At 40.9% G+C, this 23,291-nt stretch overlaps 1 long non-coding RNA gene across 1 annotated transcript; it reads right to left on the bottom strand.

The window, feature by feature from the left end:
* Positions 1 to 11,578: 11,578 nt before the first annotated feature.
* LOC122907835 lies at positions 11,579 to 23,181 on the bottom strand. The gene is made up of 3 exons (XR_006384757.1): positions 22,850 to 23,181; positions 22,114 to 22,197; positions 11,579 to 11,962 (listed from the first exon to the last, which is right to left on the bottom strand). It is a non-coding gene; the product is annotated as an uncharacterized LOC122907835 (long non-coding RNA).
* Positions 23,182 to 23,291: the final 110 nt, after the last annotated feature.

The following is a 23,291-nucleotide window of genomic DNA, read 5'->3' as shown; positions in this document are numbered from 1 at the left end:
TTGGAGAACGCTGGTGTAGAGGATCAAGTCCATACGGCTATTTCTGGCTCCCAGGTACTCTGTGATTGGATCCCAAGACTTTTATTTCACTCACATCTTTATTTTATGCTGCATCCCATGTGTTCTACTCCTTATTTCTAAACATACCCAATATTTTTGTCCTCACGATGCACACGCCCTCCCTTCTGCCTCGAATGTTCTCCCCACTTGACCTCAGTATCTCCACCTATCAGGCTTCTTCTCCATGCAACCTCTTTCCATTTGGGTATAGTTCTTTTTTAACCTCATCTGCACATAAGTTCGTAGAACTTGAAGATTCTCTTTGGCACATGAATTAGAAATAAATATGCGCATGTACTATTTCTTCTATGAGCAGATGATAAATACCTTAAGTGAAGGCACTGGGTGTTTCTGTTCCTAACAATTATTCTACAAATTTCCTGGCACGCAGTATGCATGCTTTAGGAGGCATTGTGATACCAGAGAACAATGTGAAACTGGAAATCACACAGACCTGACTCACAGAAGAATTGGCATTTCTGTGAAAAATTTGGAAATAAAATTTCCTTCCATCATTTAGCGCTGCCCAATAAGAGAATGGTTATACATAAATTCATTCTCACTGGGAGTGGTAAAGCAGGAGCCAGCTGACAATCCCTCGGGGAGATGCAGAAGAGACTTCCCATTTGGTGGAACATCAAATTGAAGTTCCTTTCCGTGGCCTAACTCTATGATTTGGAGGAGAAAGAGATACCAAATCTCTAAAAGCCATTTCCAAGGAACATGCTGTGCTGTTTTGAAGTCATCTGGCATATCTCAGTTACGTTGATCATTTCCATTCTTATTTATTGACTAACATTTATAGAAGATACTGTTTTAAAAACAAAAAGGGATGTCAGATTTTGATAGGTAGGTTTGGCCCTATGACTTATTAACTAGTTTTTCATATTAACCAGTTCAGTGATTGATTACATACAAGCTGATTTTAGAGGACTGGCTGTCTTGTTGATAACAAGAATTATTAAGTTGATTAATTCAGTGTGATGTCATCTAGCCATGGTCTGTTGACACAGACAATGAAGGCAATTTAGGTAATGGAAGTTACATCATTTTTCTGCAGGGCTGACTTTGTCATCTTCCACACTAAGTTTCGACTATGTAGCAATCAGAAGAACTAGTTGCAAATATGGTTTTAAGACTAAGACTGTTACTAACCTACCAGGATAAAAGTCTAAAATACACACACACACACACACACACACCCCTATGGTGCTTAAAATACATCAGAGTCTTTTCCTAGAGATAATGTAGCAGTGTACTTTTTTTTTTGAAGATTTTATTTATTTATTTGACAGAGAGAAATCACAAGTAGATGGAGAGGCAGGCAGAGAGAGAGAGAGAGAGGGAAGCAGGCTCCCCGCGGAGCAGAGAGCCCGATGCGGGACTCGATCCCAGGACCCTGAGATCACGACCTGAGCCGAAGGCAGTGGCTTAACCCACTGAGCCACCCAGGCGCCCCAGCAGTGTACTTTTTAATTAAAGCTGAGGCTGGGGCACCAGGGTGGCTCAGTCAGTTAAGCATCTGCCTTGGGCTCAGGTCATGATCCCAGGGTCCTGGGATTGAATCCCATGTCACATCAGGCTCCTTGCTCAGCAGGGAGCCTGCTTCTTCCTCTGCTTGCCGCTCCCTTGCCTGTGCTCTCTCTCTCTCTCTCTCACTCTCTCTCTGAATCTGACAAATAACTAAATAGTCTTTAAAAAAAGAAAATTGGAAAATATTTGCTAATAACTAACATACCATAAAAAATACATTACATGTTACTCCTGAGATATGATGGATTTTGAATATGCTAAGACCAAAAATCAAACACAGATGGTCAAGAGCAATTTTTTTCATGATCATAGATTTATGGTCCAGTTAATCAATATTTGAATTACATGTGTGTAGCTCCGTTGTTAAACCGTTTCCCTACAAACTGCAAATTAATATTAATGAGAAATCCAATAGCATTCAGCAGCAACATTCTGTCACTGTGCTAGAGTAATCATCGATTTTAATTTTAAATATTAATGCAATGCAATTTTTTTTGTCAGCTTAAAACATTAAATGCACAGAAACAGCAAGACCTAAATCAGGTGAGATTCTAGTTTGGGAGATTTGATAGCAAAGCTGTCAACAGTACCTGGTTAGCAGAATTTGAATTGTGCTCTCCAGCAATTGACATATGATTATGAATGATTACATCCCTCGTATTGAATAGCTGACCCCTGGGGTTATTCAGTTGGCAGTTTACAGCCCTTCTGTTTAAAGAGCTGCCTGGTGGCAGGGCTGGAGTGCTTCCTTCTCAACAAGAAATTTGATCATAAGACTAAGGAACGAAGCGACCCAAAGAGCTGGTGCTTGGTACCTGGAGAGAGAAGTGCACAGCAAAGACGGAGAGGAGTGACTACACCTAAACAGCGACCTTTGTGAAGTCCCAGCATCATAGTGAGAGAGACCTGATAAAATATGGATCCCATAATATTGAGCCCAGCCATATTCCTTGTGTCTGAAAGAGGAAAAACAGTGTGTTCTAATAATCTCAGGTAAGAGAAAACAGATATCTCTTTCATCAGGATGAGATGATTCCAAAGCCTGATTAACAAATTATAGAACGGGGCTCCTGGGTGGCTCAGTGGGTTAAAGCCTCTGCCTTTGGCTCAGGTCATGATCTCAGGGTCTTGGGATCGAGCCCCGCATCGGGCTCTCGGCTTGGCGGGGAGTCTGCTTCCTCCTCTCTCTCTCTGCCTGCCTCTCTGCCTACTTGTGATCTGTCTTTGCCAAAGAAATAAATAAAATCTTTAAAAAAAACAAAAACAAAAACAAATTATAGAACAAAAAGCAAACAGATCCTGTCACCCCAGGCAGGGGCCCCAAGCCTGACCCATCTCTCTTTGGGACCTCAGCCCTAGAAAACATTATTGGATGGTTGGTGATACACAAAGAGAAATCCCCTGTTTCTCCTGTGTAACTCTAGGCTGCTCTTCAGAGTCCTGTTTCTAAAGTCCATCTCCTTTCTATTTTTTAGGGTAAAGTATAGGCAATATCATTATTCCTGTTACTAACAATGAAAAGCTTATAAATCCCTAGCCTCTGATAGGAAATTGATGTCAAGACAAAAACTAACTCATGAAGTATATGTCTATATATTTTCCATACTTGACACAGATTTATGATGGAATTTTAAACTGAGAATATCTCTTAAACTTACTGAATTGATGTTCATCTCCATTTAACTTTCCGAAGCAACCTAAAAATTTTGTAAACTCCCATGAAGTTAATATTAGCCTTTTAAATTTTTTATTTTTATTTATTTTTATTAACATATAATGTATTATTAGCCCCAGGGGTACAGGTCGGTGAATCACCAGGTTTACACACTTCACATCACTCACCATAGCACATGAGTTTGTTTTAATTCCACATGTTAATTAGCCCTTATTTCTAAAGAAATACATATCAATTCACAGGATAATTTTCTTGAAAAATAGAAATTAACCTTATTTTTGAAATTATATCTTTCAAAAGGTATGAGATAATTTAAATTAAGTATTACAAAAGAACGTCTTGGTAGCTACCTGTAACTCCTTAACAATAACATTAATGATTTAATAAGGAAGCTCTTCCCCACCAGAGAGAGGAGAACAAAATACAGATATTGGATAGAAAAATTAATGCATATTATTGAGCCTAATAGTTCCATTTGATAGCAGTAGGAGGCAAACGTTATACTTTGATAAAGCCTTGTGTTTAATTGAAAGAAAGTACTTTTTCCCAATTCCTCATATTATATTTGAATTGTAATGAGAAATAAACCTACTCACACTATTTCTACCTTTAAAATGCTATAATGGGGGGTGCCTGGGTGGCTCAGTGGGTTAAAGCCTCTGCCTTCTGCTCAGGTCATGATCTCAGAGTCCTGGGATCGAGCTCCGAATCAGGCTCTCCGCTCAGCGGGGAGCCTGCTTCTTCCTCCTCTCTCTGCCTGCCTCTCTGCCTACTTGTGATCTCTGTCTGTCAAATAAATAAATAAATCTTAATAAAAAATAAAATGCTATAATGGTTGGGTGCATTTATATATTTTGAACTTTGGTCTACTATATGGAGCTTTGATTATTCAGTGAGTGAATGGTTCATTAAATGTTTTTTGGGAAGAGATAGAGTAGAAATATTAAATATAAGTTATAAATTATGAAAATATTAATGGGAACATATTTTATATATTATATATACATTTTTGTTTGCCATACATAAATGATTATATATATACATTATGTATTTATAAATGATAATATAAGCAGGGGGAAAATAGCAGGTTGTTTGAGAAGTGGGAGAGATCGTGTGGGGAAAGGGGGAATGCATAGAAAAAAAAGTCTTCATTAAAAATAAACACCAGTGTATCTTTTTATTTCTGTAAAACTATGAATGTGTCGGTGGACAAATTAGAGATAAAAGTTCCAGCTATAGCTATCAACTTACAGAAAATCCCATGACAAATTACCAAATAAAAATCAGATTTTAAAGTTGATAGAGTGTGTCACATAACAGTAAACACAAATAATGAAACAAAAGAGAGAAGCCAGAGATATGTATGTATAAATGCCTGTTTAAATAGGAGAAAATAGGAAAGGGTGCCTACTGTTCTATTAAAAATGGATCCCCCTGGACACTAGGAAGATGGGAAAGTTATTAGTGTTTCCTGTAAACATCGGTGTATTATTTTACTTATTTTATATATATATATATATATATATATATATATATATATAACGTTTTTTTCACTTGTAAATCTTCTGCTAAAATAGAACCGAGGAAATGGCTCATGTCTTAAGTATTCATCCCAACAAATTATGACAAAGTGGATGCAACCACGTAACCACCACCCAGATTGGGGAAACAAAAAATAAATAAAAATTGGTATCTCAGAAGCTTTCCTCGTGCTCCTACCAGTCACTACCGCCAGGAGCGCTCTCTCTTTCATCCTTCCTCTATCTACGTCTGGTTCTGTCTGCTTTTCAATTTTATATAAATGAAACAGTACACTATATATACGGTCTGTATGTGCAAGTGGTCATTTCACCTTATGTTTGTAAGATTCATTCATGTCGCTTTACGTACTAGGAGTTCATTCCTTTTCATTCAGGCAGGAGTACACCATAATTCACTTTGATTCCGTACTGTGATACTCACTTTGATTCACTGTCTTCTCTAGTGATGGACACTGAAGTGGCTTACAGTCTTGAGATAGTAGGAATAATATGAATACTGCCACAAAAAGCCTGGTACATTTTGGGGCGCCTGAGTGGCTCAGTGGGTTAAAGCCTCTGCCTTCGGCTCAGGTCATGATCCCAGGTCCTGGGATGGAGCCCTGCATCAGGCTCTCTGCTCAGCTGGAGGCCTGCTTCCTCCTCTCTCTCTGCCTGCCTCTCTGCCTATTTGTGATCTCTGTCTGCCAAATAAACAAATAAAATCTTAAAAAAAAAAAGCCTGGTACATTTTAATAGATACACACTCTATCCCTTCTATCCCTTTGTATAGTCCCAGGTTCCGTTGGCAATGAGCAAACCTGAGGGATGAGGTAATGTTCTGGGCAAAAATCAGTCTTGCTTAAGGTTTGCCATGTAACAGCAGTTACCCCAAGTTCAGTGTTGCTCTCTGTATCACTATCCACTGTGCAGGTGTCATCTAGACTCTCTGTGTTGCCCCCATGGGACTTGGGGGGAAAGGGGAGTAGACACAAATGATGTTCACGCTACTTCCTGTGCTGTGAGTAGCAGATTACTTTGTCTCTGACCCAGAGGTCTTGTGTCTTCTGCCAGCATCAGTGAAATAGCAACAAGCTAACCTGTTATCTTGTAGTAAAGAAACATCAAATCCCAAATAGATACCCACCACACCAAATATTCCAGGGTATATTTCCCACAAACATAACCACAATAAAAACAACAGAATCAGGAAAATGACATTAAAAATTGACTGGCTGTGTATATTTGCTGACTGTGTTCTCGCCATCCCAGCACCACATCCTGGTGGAGGATATCTGCTGGTGCAGGGAGCAGATGAAGTGGCTGAAGAATTTGGAGGACTTGCCCGAGTGCTGATAGGGAATAAGGGTGGCCTCGCCGTGGGCACCATGGTACGGTGTTCCCTACATAGAGACTTAGGTATGCCAGGACAGCCCCTCTGGCTCCAGCTCTGGCTCCAACTCCGCGACATTCTGGGATCCTCAGGACAGGTATGACCCAGTAGCCCCCAGAGCTGTCATCGAGGACCACACACCTTCTACTCACCAGGTATGAGATGGGGCAGCACAAGGTGTGCGAGCTGAGCCTGTCCGTCTGAGCAGCGGCAGTGCCTCCTCTCCTGAGGTTGTGCTGGCCCTCTGCAGTCCTGCTGGACCTTCGTGTCCCACCCAACCTGGGCTGATGGGGGCCAGAGGCAGCAAGGAGGCACAGATGGAGGAAGAAGGAGGGTAGGAAAGGAAGGAAATGCATTGGAGTTGGGCCAGCCCAGGGACTGCGGACAGAGGTGACCACAGACCCTTCAACGGATGCCTTGCTCAGGCTGTTACGAATTGTCCCAGATGCCACCAGCCCTCCAAGCCAGTTACTCTTCTCTCAGCCCTCTCCTAGCCCTTCAAGCATAGGCTAAATCTCAGTACATTATCTGAAAGGCTTGAAAAAAGATCCTCAGATCCCACTCAAGTTTCGCTGAAGACATAGTTCAGAATGGCACGATGTCTTTATTTCTCAAGTCTCTTTATTCTCCTCCAGTCTGGGATAGTTTCTCCACCTTTTCTAACTTTTATGTCTTTGACATTTTTGAAGCATATGGGCCATTTATTTCATAGAATGTCCCTCAGTTTCACTGTCTCTGTTTCCCCCTTCAGTATGCATTAGTGGTAGGACCATCACTATAGTTGATGTCACAGAATTTTAATTTGTCCAATTTACTGATGCTGTACATCTTGATCATTTGATTAATGTGTTGTCAGGCAGTATTCTTCACTGTAATAGTATGCTTTTCCCGTTTCTATTTAATAAATGTTTCATGGGAAGTAATTTGAAACTATGTAAATACCCCATTTTCCACCAAACTTTAAATTTATTTGTTTAGGACTTAGAGGATTTTTTATTTTATTCAATGAGTCCTAATCCATTGCTATTATTATTTATTTTTATGCTCAAATGGTCTCAGCCCTGGACAGTGGGGGGGCATTCAAATTGGTTTCTGTGTCTTTTGGATACAATACATCTGAGTTTTTGCTTGCTTCCTGTCATAATAATATATTCCAGGCTTATCTCCTCCTTTCCCTACCAACATCGATATCTACATATCCATTTACCTATGTTGAAAACCGTGAGCTCACATCACTCATTCTATTTCCATCAACACCACAGGGATCATTCTAGATTTCTATCTTTCTGTGATTATAACTCCCTCCTCAAACAGTAAGAAACTTGGCATCTATAATCCCTAATATTACTTATTTATTCAATCTGTCCTATGTAACCTAACAGAACCTGGGCAAAGGGCTTAGACAGGCAATTCACAGAAGAGAATATCTACTTACCAAGAAGCATTAAAAAAAAAAAAGGCACTCCACATCACTATTAACTAGAAAATGCAAATTCAAATCACAGTGAAATTTCATTACACACCCAACTGGGTGAGGATGAGAGCACAATATCACTTTACGCTACTCAGGTATATTTTTTATTTCATTTTTTATTTTATTTTCTTTAAGTAGGGTCCACACACCCAGTGTGGAGCCTGACATGGGCCTTGAACTTATGACCTTGAGATGAAGGTCTGAGCTGAGTTTGAGAGCCAGAAGCTTAACTGACTGAGCGACTCAGGTGTCCTTATGCTAGTCAAGTATAAATTAGCACATCAATTTTGGAAAAGATTTTGGAATCCATTATAAAGCTTGATAGACCAATTCCACTATTAAAGTACATTCAAAGATTCATCATAATGAATCAAACTGAAACTACCTGAAATTCCATCGACATCTGAATCCATGAATAAATCATGGTATATTCATACAAAGAAACATTATACAGTGATAAAAAGGAACAAACCTCAAAAGATGTCCAACAACACAGACTAATTTCACAAACATTGAGCAAAAGAAGAATGACCTTAAACGATGCTATCATATGAGGTTTTACAGAACCGGACAGAACCGAATGTCGACAGAGGTGGTAAAAGTTTGAATAGAGCATGCTTGCAGAGCTGAAGGTAAGAACTGTATTCAAGGAAGGGAGGAGGACATTTCTGGAATGCCAGAATGTTCTATTTCTTGCAATTTCCTATAGACATATTACATTTTATAGTTTAAAGATGTTCAAATTGACTGGCCCTTCCTCAATGTAAATAATTAATATAAGGTCTTATTGTGTAATATACCAAATTCAAATTGTCAGTCCGGCTTTTAAGCCCTCTTAAATCAGACCTAATTTGTTCACCCAGTGTCAGCCCTTAGTTCACTATGATACGTATTCTATAAATAACCAAATCTCTGCCAAAGAAAAATTGGGAAAAAGTCAAGAAAAGGTAATTCACAAAGATGAAATAAGATAAATACCGCTTTTAAAAAATCAGTCTCATTGTTAATAAAGATGCAAATGCTCAACACATATTCCTTACTTATCGGATTGGCAAAATGATGATAATATCCAGTGTGATAAATAGGAATTCCCATTTAAATCTAGATAAGAAGAATAATTAAAGGAAAACTGAATATAATGGGATGATCAAGAAATCAGCTGAGGGGCACCTGGGTGGTTCAGTTGGTTAAGCCTCTGCCTTCAGCTCAGGTCATGATGCCAGGGTCCTGGGATTGGGCCCTGCATTCGATTCCCTGGTCAGCGGAGAGCCTGCTTTCTCCCTTTGCCTGCTGTTCCCCCGTGTGTGCGCTCTCTCTCTCTTTGTCAAATAAATGAATACATTTTTTTTTCAATCAGCTGAAAGCAATGAAGTGATGTTGGTTGAAAAATACACCTAAAACACAAAGGGGAGAAACCAAATTCAGTCAATACTGGAAAAAAAAAATCACTTAAGAGAAATACCCAGATCATGAAATCCAAACTATATATAAACGTCTATTTTTTTTTCCCACTAACGTCATCATCCTTTTCCCAAAGTGCTTTGACAATGGTCAGTTCCCTCCTTGTCTGTCTCTAAAATTCTTTACCAGGGGACAGGGATTCCATAAAAGAAATTCAGAACAGAAAAATGTTCTGATAATGAAGTTAATCCTTGAATAACTTGAGATGAAATTATAGATGACCCTCCTGAAAGACGCAAATATTGCCTTGGTTATTTCTTAAATTAACAAGTAGAAGCAACTAGAGATCCATTCAAGCTCTGAGCTGTCCAGAGAAGCAGCTAGGTAAGAGTAGGTGGGAGAACAGAGGAGGAGACCTCCAGAGAAGGAAATAACACTATAGTATCTACTCACAAAGCTAAATATAGGCAAAATAATGACAAAGATTGTACTTTCTAGCCTTTTCAATTTCCAATGTCTAGTCTAGAGCGCTCTTCGTTTTAAAAGTTAAAAAAGTTAAATAAATAAGTTAATATAAATAAATAAATTCCATTTGTGAACTTCATCTACAAGTAATCTTTGCCTCTTCCTCAACATCTTGACATTGGGGAACTAGAAACTAATCAAGGAGAAGAACATTCCATCAAAGTGAGACAGTCTCCATCTTTTTTTTTTTTTTTAAAGATTTTATTTATTTATTTGAGAGAGAGAGACAGTGTGAGAGATCATGAGCGAGGAGAAGGTCAGAGAGCGAAGCAGACTCCCCATGGAGCTGGGAGCCTGATGCGGGACTCCATCCTGGGACTCCAGGATCACGCCCTGAGCCGAAGGCAGTCGTCCAACCAACTGAGCCACCCAGGCGTCCCAGTCTCCATCTTTTTGTCTCAAGATTTAGGAAAGAAATAATGATTACCCACTTGAAGTATCATTAGATGGCACAGTCAAGGGCTGCTCAAAATCAAGTCATGAAGTAGAAGCTTTAATTTCAGAACCCAACACAACTTTTGGTTCATTCTTATCCCATTAGTTCCTCTAATCTGATATGCTCTACTCAGTTTCTGCCTATCCTCGCAACTTACCTACCCAACAGTTTCAAAGGATCCAGTGTTGGGGTGCCTGGGTGGCTCAGTCAGTTAAGCAGGTGGCTCAGTTGGTTAGGCATCTGCCTTCGGCTTGGGTCATGATCTCAGACCCAAGAGATCGGGCTCTTGGATTGAGCTCGATCTCGGATCGAGCCCCACATTGGGCTCCCTGCTCGTCAGTGAGCCTGCTTCTCCCTCTGCCTGCCACTGTTCCCCCTGCTGTGTGTGTCCTCTCTGTCAAATAAATAAATAAATAAAACCTTTTTTAGAAAAAGGATCCAATGTGCTCACTTCGGCAGCACATATACTAAAATTAGAAGAAGGATCCAATGTTATCATTTACATTAAGTTTACTCACTAATGATAACCTACTGTGTTACTTTCTAAGAGATATTTGCATTTTGGATAGAGAGAACTTTTTTAATTCAGAAGAGGAAGGTTCAGCACTGGAATTGCTGAGATCAGCTCCATATTGGAGGACAAGTGTCTCTTCTCAAAAATTCTCAAAGTAGGCTTATTTTTATATTAGTCTTGACTTTATTGAAGTCAGAGGCTGTGAAGTGGCACACTGGGCCAAATTTGGGCCACATACATCTTATGTAGCCAGCATAGAATTTGAACTAAATCTAAGCCAAAACCTAAAGCCTAAAAATTTAAAGGAATTTCCATCTCTCTCTTGAGGAGGAAGAGGAAGAAGGAGAAGGAGGAGGAGAAGAAGGAGGGGGGAGAGGAGGAGAAGAGAAGAAGAAAAAAGGATGTTGGTAAATACTGACATTAAATTTCCACAAAACAACGGTTTTTTGGAACATCATAATTCTGCCCCTTTAAAGGGGCCTTTCCAGCTTGCTGCAGTTCACATCACACCCTTGTTCCCATGAAAATACCGAGGTCAAATGTCATCAAGCACCATTTTGTTTACAGTAGAAAAACATCAGTTTCTTTGGGAAAGTAGAAAGTAGAAAAATAAGAGACAGTGAGGGCCTCTTGACTTTTCCTTTGCTCAGGCCTACTTTACCCCTTTATATTCATTTGCTGGTCTCTATAGATATTTGAGATTGAGATTTTTTAACTGACGTATTTTAACATGTCTATCCACATTGAGCCATTCAACCAAGGGGAAAAAAAAATAAAGTTTGAGGATTAAACAGATTGGATAGAAAAATTTGTAAGAAAACAAGACGTGGGAGAGTCATTTTATATATAGCAAAAATATGTATGTATAGTTCTAATATTTATCCCCCCCAAAAAAAGAAAAGAGAAAAGAAAAGAAAAAAAACAGCATGAAAAGTGCTGTGAAAGAGCAGAGGTGGAGGAATGGGGTCCCTCGATGCAGAGGGGAGGCTGGAGGAAGGACTGACAACGTAACTCTTAAGCCAAGCCTTAAAGGATGAGAGAGATTTTTCTTGGCAGAGAGAATTTTATTACTTCATGATGAAGTCTGAGAGTAAATGTTGGAACTTTGACTTATTCTTTCCCATTTCCACTTTTTTTCTTCTTGTGGCATCCATTACAATTTTCCACACTTCAGTCCTCATACAGAGGGGACAGCATCACGTGGATATGTGGGATCCAGCAATATCGGGTCCATCAGTCAGGCCCAGTAGAATCATTTCCATTAGAATTTAAAGCTGACGAACTTGTGGGTGTAAGAAAGAGCCCTGTGCTTGGGCTGTGGCACTGCTTCCTCCTCCCTTTGCTGACTTTGAGTGGGATGAAACTTCTCGGAGTCTCAGCTTCCTCTTCTGTATGTTGTAGATGGAAAAAGTTCATCTCTCTTGTCTGGCAAAGCTGCTAGGGGAGTTTAAAGGAAAAGTATATGAAAATCCATTTTTGTCTGTGACATGTTTTTCAAATATGAGGTGTGATCCTGAAAAGCGTCCAGCATAGAAACGGACACACAGAATGTCCTTGAGGTGTTTTTTGTTGTTGTTGTTTCAGAATACTTGGAATTTTACAGAAAATTTGCAAAGAGAGTTCAGAGTATTCCCCTATAACCCTCATCCAATATCAGTTTTCTGCTAATGTTTTCCTCTTACGTACCGTGGTACATTTGTCAAACTAAGAAATCAACATTGGCACCTCAGCATTAACTAAACCCGAGATTTATTGGGATTTCTGCTAATGTGCCTTTTCTGTTCAGGATCCCTTCCAGGAGACCATATTGACTTAGTCACGTGTCTCCTTTGTCTTCTCTGGTCTTTGACAATTACTCAGTCTTCCTCATTTTTTTTTTATAACCTTGGCAGTTTTGAGGAGCATTAATCAGCTATTTTGTACAATTTTCCCCAATCTGAGTTGGTTTGTGGTGTATTTGGGGGAAGACTACATAGAGGTGAAGTGCCCTCTCCTCACATCATATCAGGAGTATCTGGTATCCACTCGTCACTGGTGATGTTCACCTTGGTCACCTGAATAAAGTGATGTAGGCCGGCCCTCTCACACTGCAAATTATTATTTTTTTCCCCATCCCATACACTATTCGAGTCACTGAATCTAGCCTGCCCTCAAAGGAGTGAGGGAAGGGATAAATTCCACATCTCAGATAGGGGTGGGAGTGTATCGATGTATATGATTTGGAGTTCTTGAGGAAACTTCCTATTTTTTGAGCCATCAAATAATAGAAACAATGTGAGATTAATTTTTTATTCCTTTTATTCTTGTTACTGAACCTCTGGTACGAACGCTAAGATTAGACTTTTAGCTAATCGGCAGACACTGGGTGAGGGAACGAAGAGGGACTAAAGACCTACAAAATTCACAAATGAGAAAATAAGCCTCTTTATGTCTGAGCATTAACTATAATTCCAGCCACTTCAGTGCCAAGGAGTCAAGCTTCTTAGTGTGGCAAAAGCCTTACTCCCGGGTTACCAGCAGATGGCACGATTGAGTAAGAGCCAGGAGGGTTCCCCTGCTACCGTGCCTTTGCCTCAGCAGTCAAGTCCCTGTAGACCAAAGAAACGGTGCGCTTGCTAAACCCATTATTTTAATTTTGCCCCGGAAGGATTTTAATTTTAATAATAAATTTTAATTTTATTAATTAAATTTTAATAACAAAAATAGCATTATTTGGTTTCTGAAAACTTATCCAGGTAAAATGGTATCTGTGGTTTTTACAGCTATTCTAAAGTCTGAAGTCTATTTTCGTGGTAACGATCTCTTCATGTGTTTGTAGTCAGATGTCAGACTCTATTCTCACAGCGGTCAACAATGTGAAGAATGAGAAGGTCATAGATGTTTTTGCAGACTCGTATGCTTTGTATTTTATCCATTAATTATAATTAATGGATAAAATATTAGGTCATTAATTGTTATTAGCTAGGACTTACACAAATCAGGAAGCACTATACCACTTAGAAGCTGATGCTATTTAATAAGGATTTGGAGATGTTATTGACATGCCTTCCCTATAGAACCCAGATATATATGTCCCCACTAAGACAGATTGTCATGATAGACTCAGAGGTGGGGAAGGAAAAGGAGAGAGAGAAGGAGGGCATAGTGTAGAATTGGACTTGATTAGAGGTAAGAAAATAGACACACAGAATCTAGCTTTGGGGGGCTTCAGCTTAGACTTCCTGAGTTGAGAGAAAATGTGTATTTCTACAACATCCCCAGGGTTCAATTTTCATTAATTTAATGTTAAAGTACCAAAGATTATTTCCATTGGAAAACTTTTGAGGGCTGCCATTTTGTGCTATTTTATATCACACACTGGTTGAATTTTATAGAGTATCAAAGTCGGGATACATTTTGACAAGTTTATTTATATGAAAAACTTGGTCAAAATCTGTCTTCTCTTTTGAAAGAAAGCCTGGAAAACATAACAGATTGTGTATTTAAAATCCTATTTAAAAAGAAATTTCACTGTAGTTTTTATATAGCAATCCATCTTAAAAAGGCAGACCTTTTTTTTGTAGGTTCGAATGTGTTGGGTTATTTGTTACTGAGAGAATTCTAAGAGTAGAAAAGAAGTCTCACTAAAATAATAGCTTTGATCACTTCTATTTATTGAGCAGGGACTATGTGCTTGGCACTGTGGTCAGTACTTTACATATATTATCTCATTTAGTCTTTAGAGTAACACTATGGGAAGGTATTATTATTTCCATTTTACAGATGAGCAAATTGAGTTTTAGATGGACTAAATAACCTACTTATCCAAGAGAAGAGACTAGTAGTAGCTGAGCCCAGAATCTGCCTGTTCTAAATTGTACACAGGCCTTCCTCCCCATAGGAGGTTTTTCTTTTCTTTTCTTTTCTTTTTTTAAGATTTTATTTATCTGAGAGAGAGAGAGCACCAGAAAAAGGGCAGAGGGAAAGGGACAGAATCTCAAGCAGACTCCCTGCCGAGTGTAGAGCCCAATGCAGGACTTGATCTCATGACCCTGAGATGATGACCTGAGCCAAAATCAGGAGTCTGACACTAACTGACTGAGCCACCAGGCGCCACCCTCCCCCCATAGGACGTATTTCTATGGCTAAATCGAATTCAGATCAGTCCTGTCTTGGTGGCAGCAAGTCATTATGCTATACTTTATGTTTCTATTTACCTTTATTATACATCAACATTTAATCCAAGACACTCTGGAAAACATCTAGACCAAAATCAATACCAAAACAAAAACAAAAACCCTTTTCTCTTTACTATAAAAGAAGAAAGGCAGTTGGATTTAGGTCCATTGTCCTTTGTTATGACCTCTAAAAAGGGTCCTGTCCTGGTCTTTGCATGCTCCTTGGCAAACACATGTACCCTGAAATTCATCTTAAAAGGGTAGGTCAGACTTTTATTGTAGGTTTGAACAGGTTGGATTTTTTTTTTGTTACTTAATGAATTCTAAGATGGCAGAAGAGAAATTCTACAGAATCTGTCTAGGGAAGGAAATGATTCAAAACTGATGGCTTAGATTGACTGACCACATTGGAAAGCTTGACATCAGATTGTTCTGACATTACCCAGGCCTGGTGAGTGCAACTGAATGGCTATTAAGACTTCAGGGTGTTATATTTAAATGTATATTTAAGTGTATACAAGTAAGTGTAGGAACAAGAATGAGGAAAAAGTTAATCCCTGGCAGAGCGGTGCCAACTTTTCACCTATATAGCTGCGGGGTTTGGTGAATCCTTGAGAGGTTTACTTCATATAGTTCCGGCTAACAAGTTACAGCAGAACATTTCCAGATACTGGCCTGATAGACTACTGATAGTAGTCTGTTCTTGGTCTCAATCCAAAACCGTAACGATGTGGTGTTTGTTTTGTTTTGTTTTGTTTTTTTACCCTGAGGAGAAAACAACAGGATGATCAGCTCTCCCATTTTACACTGTGTAAGTTCCTCAAGATCAAGGGCCAATTTAGCAGCTAAACCGAACCCAGAACTGTGTGTTCCTGACTTCAACCCCTGTGTTTAGATCTCCTGCTGCAGTCTATGCCTCTCCCTTTTCTGCCTCTTCACAGACCAAAATGAAGGTGATAAGCATCCATCAAAACCCAGATGTTTATTCTCTGTCTCTTCTGTTTAACGTAAAGTCTCCTCTGAATCCAAGAAGCCCCATCTTTCCTTTCTTCACTGTACTGTGATTGTTTCCTAAGCAACACTCAGGGTCAGACAAGGCTGTTGGATCAAAAGAAGGTAGTAAGTGAAGACTTAAAGTTTAGCAGTGAGTACATTATACATAATTTCTTTTCTTTTAAGATTTATGTATTCATTAGAGAGAGAGAGAGAGTATGAGAAGGGGGAGGGAGCCCCATGTGGGACTTGATCTCAGGACTCCAGGATCATGACTTGAGCCGAAGGCAGTCACTTAACCAACTCAGCCACCCAGGTGCCCCCATTATACATAATTCCAGATTAGACATGATGGCCAGGAAAGAAACCATGGCTATGTATGAAAAAAACCAAAGAAGAAAAAGAATTGCCTCGTCGGGGAGTTGACAGCCAAGAGAGAATTTGGGCTACTCCTGGCTTAATGCCATTTTCAATATACCTATAACCAAACCCTGTCTGCTCCCACGTTAATGTGTGAGGAGTGGAGACACTGGGATGCTAATCAACTTCTAGCAGAAAAGTCATACACATTTGGGGGACAATCTAATTCACCCATACGTATCCTAGAAAAAAAACTACTGAAGATCCAATCTCTGGCTTGCTATCTTTCTGCCACTAGGAGGCCTCTGGTATAAAGAAATAAAACCTAACATTCAGGAAAATCACATTCTAACACAGGCATGACCATTAATTCAAGATCTACCCCTGACTAAAATGAGTAAGTTAATTGATTCATTTCACCTCAGGCAAGTGGTTAGAGGACAGAGAAGGGCCTGAGGCAAAGCCATGGCCTTGGTAAATGGGCCATGACAGAGCTGACATCTGAGACCTAGTCACTCAAGATCCAGACTCTGAATTTGAACCCAGGTCTTTGACTCCTTATGGAGTGCTCTTTACACAGCGGGACACTCTGGGTTTTGATTTTGATAGAAGCTGGCTCTGATTCTTCTTGGAAAAGATACATTTTTTTTTTTTAAAGGCAACAGTGTGGTGTATCCTATATATTCTTCCTGAAACCACTCATGTGGGCTTTTAATTTTAATATTTTGGCTCAAAGTGTCTTTAAGAAGATATGGAGCTCATGGTAAACCGATGAAAAGTTGTTTTTAAAACAATGTCCTTTGGAACATGGTCTAATAATACACTTTAGATAAGCTTGTCTTATTTTTTAAAAAGCAGACTGAGGGCCACCTGGGTGTCTCAGTGTGTTAAGCCTCTTCTTTGGGCTTAGGTCATGATCCCAGGGTCCTGGGATCGAGCCCCACATCGGGCTCACATGCTCAGTGGAGAGTCTGCTTCTCCTTCTCCCTCTGCCTGCCAGCTCTGCCTACTTGTGCTATCTCTCTGTCAAATAAGTAAATAAAATATATATATTTTTAAAAAGCAGACTGAGGTTTGAACCAGTGAACACCAGAGGAAGGTGCAAATCTAAGTCCCTGAGCAAGAGAAATTTTTTTTAATTGGGTCCCAAGGAGGGGGGATTATCACAGTGCCTCTGGCCATGATCTCCCCCAGAGCATGAACACCAGTAGGACAATGGAGAAAGCCGAAATACTCAAACAATAAAGAGAAGAGACTTACGTTTCCAAGGGCAAGCTGAAAAAGAGGAGCTATGGGGTTCAGAAAAAGTTTGGGGAGCAGGAAGGGGCAAATGAAGGGGGTGTCCAGGAAGAGGGACCCAACTATCTACAGCCAAGATGGCTGTAACCCCTGGGAAGCTCCCCACTGCAGGGGGGCTTTGGGATTAGGAGGCCCAATATTTCATTCGTTTGCAGGGCTAAAATGAAACCCCATCCCTGGTTGTCCCAGAGCCTTTAAAAAAACACTGTCACCTAATGGAGATAAAGACGAAGAAGTCTTTCACCACTTGGGGCTACATACACTTGGGGTGAGACAGGTGTGTGACCCACCGCTTAGCAAGAAAAAACAAGAGGGTCCCCAAGCAATCTGCAGAAATAGGTAGAGCCCTCACCAGATATGGCTTTCAGCTATTACAGAAGGGTTCGAGAAAAGGTTGGCCCCAGGACACTGAAAGGGAATAGAAAAGAATCTAGTAGAACTTCAGAGCAGATCTGGACTATTTTCTACAACATTCCTGACTCGTGGAGATGCTCTTTGAGTGGACACCTATTATGTTGCAGTTCTTGAGGTTTTGAAATGCATGTTTCCTTCAGGGACAACTCTGACTCTTCCCTACTCTGGTCTGAAATATGCTTCTCCATAAGCTTTTCTGTCCAATGGGTTGGATTTAGTCATTCTGTGTTTCAGAGACCTCATTCGATTGATAACTGCCTTCTGCTTCTATTAAGCATTTTAATTCTGGAAGTGATCTGGTTTATTTGAGGCAGATCAGGAGTACACAGATAAGCCCGGTGAAAAAAGTCCCTCAGTTATACCATAAATAATTGCTTATCTGTTACAACAGTAAAAACTTTACCTGCAACAATAAAGGAGTGGCTGATGTGGTTAATATATTTGTAGATATTGAAGGATTTCACATTCTGAAATTTCGGTTGTTGTAGAATGGAAATGTTTCCAAAGCACATCCTAAAATTTAGTACCTTTAAAAAAACAAAAGATGTATAATGTAGTCTTTTTTAAAAGATTTATTCATTTGAGAGAGAGAGAGCACAAGTGGGAAGGACAAAGGGAGAGGGAGAGAGAGAATCTCAAGCAGACTCCGTGCTGAGCGGGAAGCCTGATGTGCGACCTGATCCCACGACCCCCGAGGTCATGACCTGAGCCGAAACCAAGAGTCAGATGTTTAACCGACTGAGCCACCCAGGCGCTCCTATTGTCTTTTTTGATGATATGATGGTATCCTATCAATCATGGTATCAGGTATTTTTTTATCAAGTGTTTATTCAGCACTTTCTGATCATTTCATTGATGAGTAGGGTCCCTCACCCTAAGTAGCATGAGATGATGAACACCTGACACCTGGCACCCGCTGGACGAGATGGCAGAAGTTTATTGGTCAATCAACACACAGGCTGGGGGAGGAGGATCCTACCAGGTGGGGTGTGGGCCACACTGGGCTGTACCTGGGAGCAGACTGAACCAGCAGGGGCAGTGGGAGGCAAGGCTTGGAGTAAGGAGAGGGGGAAGTGCCCTGGGTTCCCGCAGGAGGATGCGATTAACTTGTTTGAATAATTCTGTGGGCTGGGAGGGAGCTGAGAGCCGTTAGGTTGAGGACCCCATGAGGTGCAGCCGGTTTGGCTAACAGAGAAGCTGGTCAGGAGAGCAACTTCTCCTTCTGGGTGTGAGGCACATCTGTCAAGAGTACAGGACTCACAGGATCTGTCAAGAGTACAGGACTCACAGGGCTCAGGGGGTTAAAATCTCTGCCTTCAGCTCAGGTCATGATCCCAGGGTCCTGACATCGAACCCCGCATCAGGCTCTCTGCTCAGCGGGGAGCCTCCTTCCTCCTCTCGCTCTCTCTGCCTGCCTCTCTGACTTGTGATCTGTCAGTCAAATAAATAAATACAATCTAAAAAAAAAAAAAAGGAGTACAGGACTCACAGGCAGGTCTCTGGGGCCTACCGAGGCTCCAAGATATCAACGCAGCCCATGAAATGTTAGGCCCAACACTGTAAGCACCTGCTATGTGCTTGAAAGGCTGAGGAAGGCAGGCCTTGAGAAGCTCACAGTCGGGTCTGGGGTACGCATTCACAACCAAATAATGATAATGCATTGCTGTCAGCTCTGTAGTAGAAGAGGTATACATTGGTCAGAAGCATGGAGGAAGGCCTGGCTGATTGTCTGGGCACTTGGAAAAGGCATCATATCAAACATCAGTTATGATAGCGGGTTGTTACTGCAGGAGCTGACAGAGGGCTGGGAAACACAGCCCTCCTTTCCCTGCACGGAGCGAAGGCCCTTTGACTGTGAGTGCTTCCTAGTTGACCTGTCCTTTTCCTGGCACACAACTCCTCCAGGAGTAATGATTGAGCCGTCGGGTCTCTATTTTCCCAGCCCTCACCAGACATGGCAAGAATGCCATGCCTGTGCCTTCACGGTATAGGACACAGAAGTTCTATTCACCCCTCTCTCCCCAGAAATGAAGCAAAACAAATAAAACCCAAACAGAGCCGTTGTCTTCTATTTCTCTCCGCCTTTCCCTGCCTCTGTTGCTCTCCTTCCCACTTCCTCTCGTGCCCTCTTCCTCCTCCTTCTCTCTCCTCCCTCCCCACTGCTATTAGTACCCCCACCAACACTTCTAATGTCTGTCTGCTGAAATGGTTGATGCTGTAGACGGCTCTTAATTCTATTTTTATTCTTGTGTCTTCTGCTGCTTGTCACCTTGCCCATGTTCTTCAGCTTTTAACCCACAGGGACACTGATCTTTGGAAGGCGTAAGTAGCCAAACAGCGTTCTCCCTTCATCCACACGTGTACAAGTACTTGAGCTGGCAAGTCAACCAGACACCATTGTTGACAGTTCAGCTCACGGATGACTGCTGAAGTCAGCTCCTGTCTTTTCTCCGGACGCCGTTAGTACAGACCCGGTGTTGCTGCCATTATTGGTCACAGAACAGTCATATTTCATTAGTATTTCAACATGCTTAGATTCAGTTTGTGATGTTCCTATTAGGATCTCTGACAGGGGCCAATAAATAGTGCATCTCTTTCTCGATGCAATCTGGACAAATGAAGGGGAAAAAGTGGCAGATGGAGACCAAAAGATCATGGCTATTACTAATGGAGGTTAAAGTGAAGGATGCAGCTTAGTGAGGGGCAAACGGGCCTGCTAAGTGGGCGCCAGTGCGCGGCAGATTTGCCAGCTCTCCCAGGCTCTGCCTTTCTCTGTCTTGCCCTATGTGGGACATTCACCCATGAGAGAAGGGTGGCCCTAACCGAGCACACAAAGGGGGTTCCCCCCTGAGCCTCCAATTACCCCAGCTGCTTGGATGAGTGGAGAGAGACCAGGTGCATTTAAGAAAAATTTCTCCTGAGGAAAAAAAACTAGAAAAATGGAGGAAAAGCATGTCTCCTCTACCATTTCACAATGGCTGTAATGTGAAATTATGTACTTCAGGAAAACCAGAGTTCGTTAACTTCTCTGTGTTATAATACTAAGTTAACTGTTTAAGTTTTGGTTTCCTTCTCTTAGATCACTCTATTAGTATATTTAATACTTGCAATGCATCTTATTTTGATGAAGGGAGGATTTACAAATTTAAAATGCTGCAGAAATACATCTTTGTGAATTTTCTCAGAAGGTATCAGTGATTGGCAGCAAATATTATCACAAAAAAAATTCTTATCTCTTTCTATAGAACTCATTATACTCCTCTTTCTACATGTTCTGGGAAAATTTTAAAAACCCATAAGACATAGTCATAACACTGAAAAAGCCCGAGATGATTTTTGATACAAAAAGAAAAAAAGAATTTAAAAGTAGCAAACGCATGACATTGATTCAATATTAAACGTAATCATGTACTACTTGAAATTGCTTACTGGGTCATTTAGCAAAAAATATATATAATGTATTATGGACATTTTCCATTTTGATGGCTTAATGTGAAATATTTGCTATGTAAAGTGCGATTTAACACTTCACATTTTTTGCTTCTTATGAATAAGTTATTGATTTAAAATTTGTATGCTGCTTTAATTCATAAAAGAATAATATAGAGAAATTATATGGCACTTTAGATTGCCAAAGTAGTTTGCAAACTTTAAATGAATAATGCAGACAGCACCCCTGGGAGCAGACCATGGACTCTATGTACCTTATTTCCATGAGAGTTCTTGAGGAATACAGTCATACAAATCACTATGTTTAGAAATCGTACATAACAAGACACAATTTCTACAGAAGACAGGCCTTGAGTCTATCAAACACATGACAGAAAGCTCATAGAAAATGAAATAGGCAACTTCCTTTAATAGGATGTTAGGGCAGCTATGGTAAATGTATGCATAACCATGTACGCGAGAGAAAGAGTATTCTAAAAGCAATCCATGATCTCACTCCGAGACTACTTGAAATGGAGACCAGGAAACCTGAGAGTTCATTTGTCTTGTGAGATTTTTTTTTACCCCCTCTATACAAGATGGACACAATGCAGTAAAATACCATAGCAATACCCATTTAAATTTGTCTTGAGAAGAGATTCATGGGGTATTGTGTAGCTTAGCTGGTAAAGCATCTGCCTTTGCCTCAGGTCATGATCCTGGGGCCCTGAGATCGAGCCCCGCCTTGGGCTTCCTGCTCAGCTGGGAGTCTGCTTCTCCCTCTGCCCCTTCAACCCTTATGCGTGTGTGTGTACATGCGCTCTCTCTCTAATAAAGAAACAAACTCTTAAAAAAGAGAGAGAGAGATTCATGAGGGGCAAGGGTAGTTCAGGAATGTACAGAGGAAAGAAGCAGCCAAAAGAATGAACTTACCATGCTCTCCAATTGTTTACTTTACATCCTCTGTCCTGAGCACTGTGATGAGTTTTCAGCTAGCGGAGCCTCTCTTCAGTGCCTCTGTGGAGGAACAAAGACGTATTCTGATACAGAACTGATCAGCTCTAGGCCAGGAGCAGTTGAAGAAATCTCTCTTCTGGGGCTCTATTTAGTATTTAGAGCCTGGCTTTTGTTATGCCCTAATTCTCTTTTACACACTATACCTTCCTGCATCTCTCTCTTGCTGGCCTGTATTCAGAGGTCCTTCTCGTGGCAGGTCATTTGATAATGCTGAGAATTTTGGTCTTTCTTAAATTTCTCAAGGTTAGGACTTTAAGGGGAGCTATTTTGTAAACTGTGTTCATGGCTATTCCTGTTTCTCTCACCAGACTTTAAGAAGGGTCCAATACATGCCATAGACAAGGCATGCCCACTGTAGCCACCGTCTGCCAGAGAAAGAATGATGCCCCAGCACTATTTCTTTCTTCTGCTTGGTGGCCCCTCACCCTCTGTCTAATCCACCTTCCCATGGTGCTGGCTTCTGGACTGCAAGAGAACAGGTCATTTCAGTAGTCTAGTGGGTGCTTGTTTGTTGCCAGGAACAGAGGCTTAAACAGGTAAGGGTGTCTGGGGATAACAGAGCAGCCTAGTGAAAAGACCAAGCATCCAGACTCTTGGCGCCATTTTACTCCATCGTTCTTAGTGTGTTGGCTTTTGTCATCATCCTTCTCACCTCATGGCTGAAGAATGGCTTCTGTGCTTCTAGGTGCCATCACATCGGTTTTCAAGGCTGGAAGAAAGAGGAAGAGGAATGGGGCAGCAGGGAGCGGGGGGAGGGGAGGGGTGCGGAACCACTCCACTTTCATCGATGGCCAGCACCGTCACATGGCCACTCAGACATCAAGCGAGGCTGGAGAATGGAGATTTTAGTTTTCACTGCTTCTGTTGCGGAGAAAGTGATAGAAGAAGAGGGTTGGAAATGGGCATTGTATGAGCCGAACTGTAGCTTTTATCACAAACATCAACTCAAGAGGTCCCTTTCCAACCTTTCCCCTATAGTCAGAAGTGATTGATTCCATGGCGTTTCCTCTATCCCGCTATCCTACTTCCTCCCTAATTTTACATAGCACACCTTATTTGTTTAAAAATTAAAGATGCGCTCTGTAGGCTGCACA

This window comes from Neovison vison, chromosome 5 (assembly GCF_020171115.1).
Source record: "Neovison vison isolate M4711 chromosome 5, ASM_NN_V1, whole genome shotgun sequence".
NCBI lineage: Eukaryota > Metazoa > Chordata > Mammalia > Carnivora > Mustelidae > Neogale > Neogale vison.
This window is presented reverse-complemented; position numbering and strand designations above follow the sequence as displayed.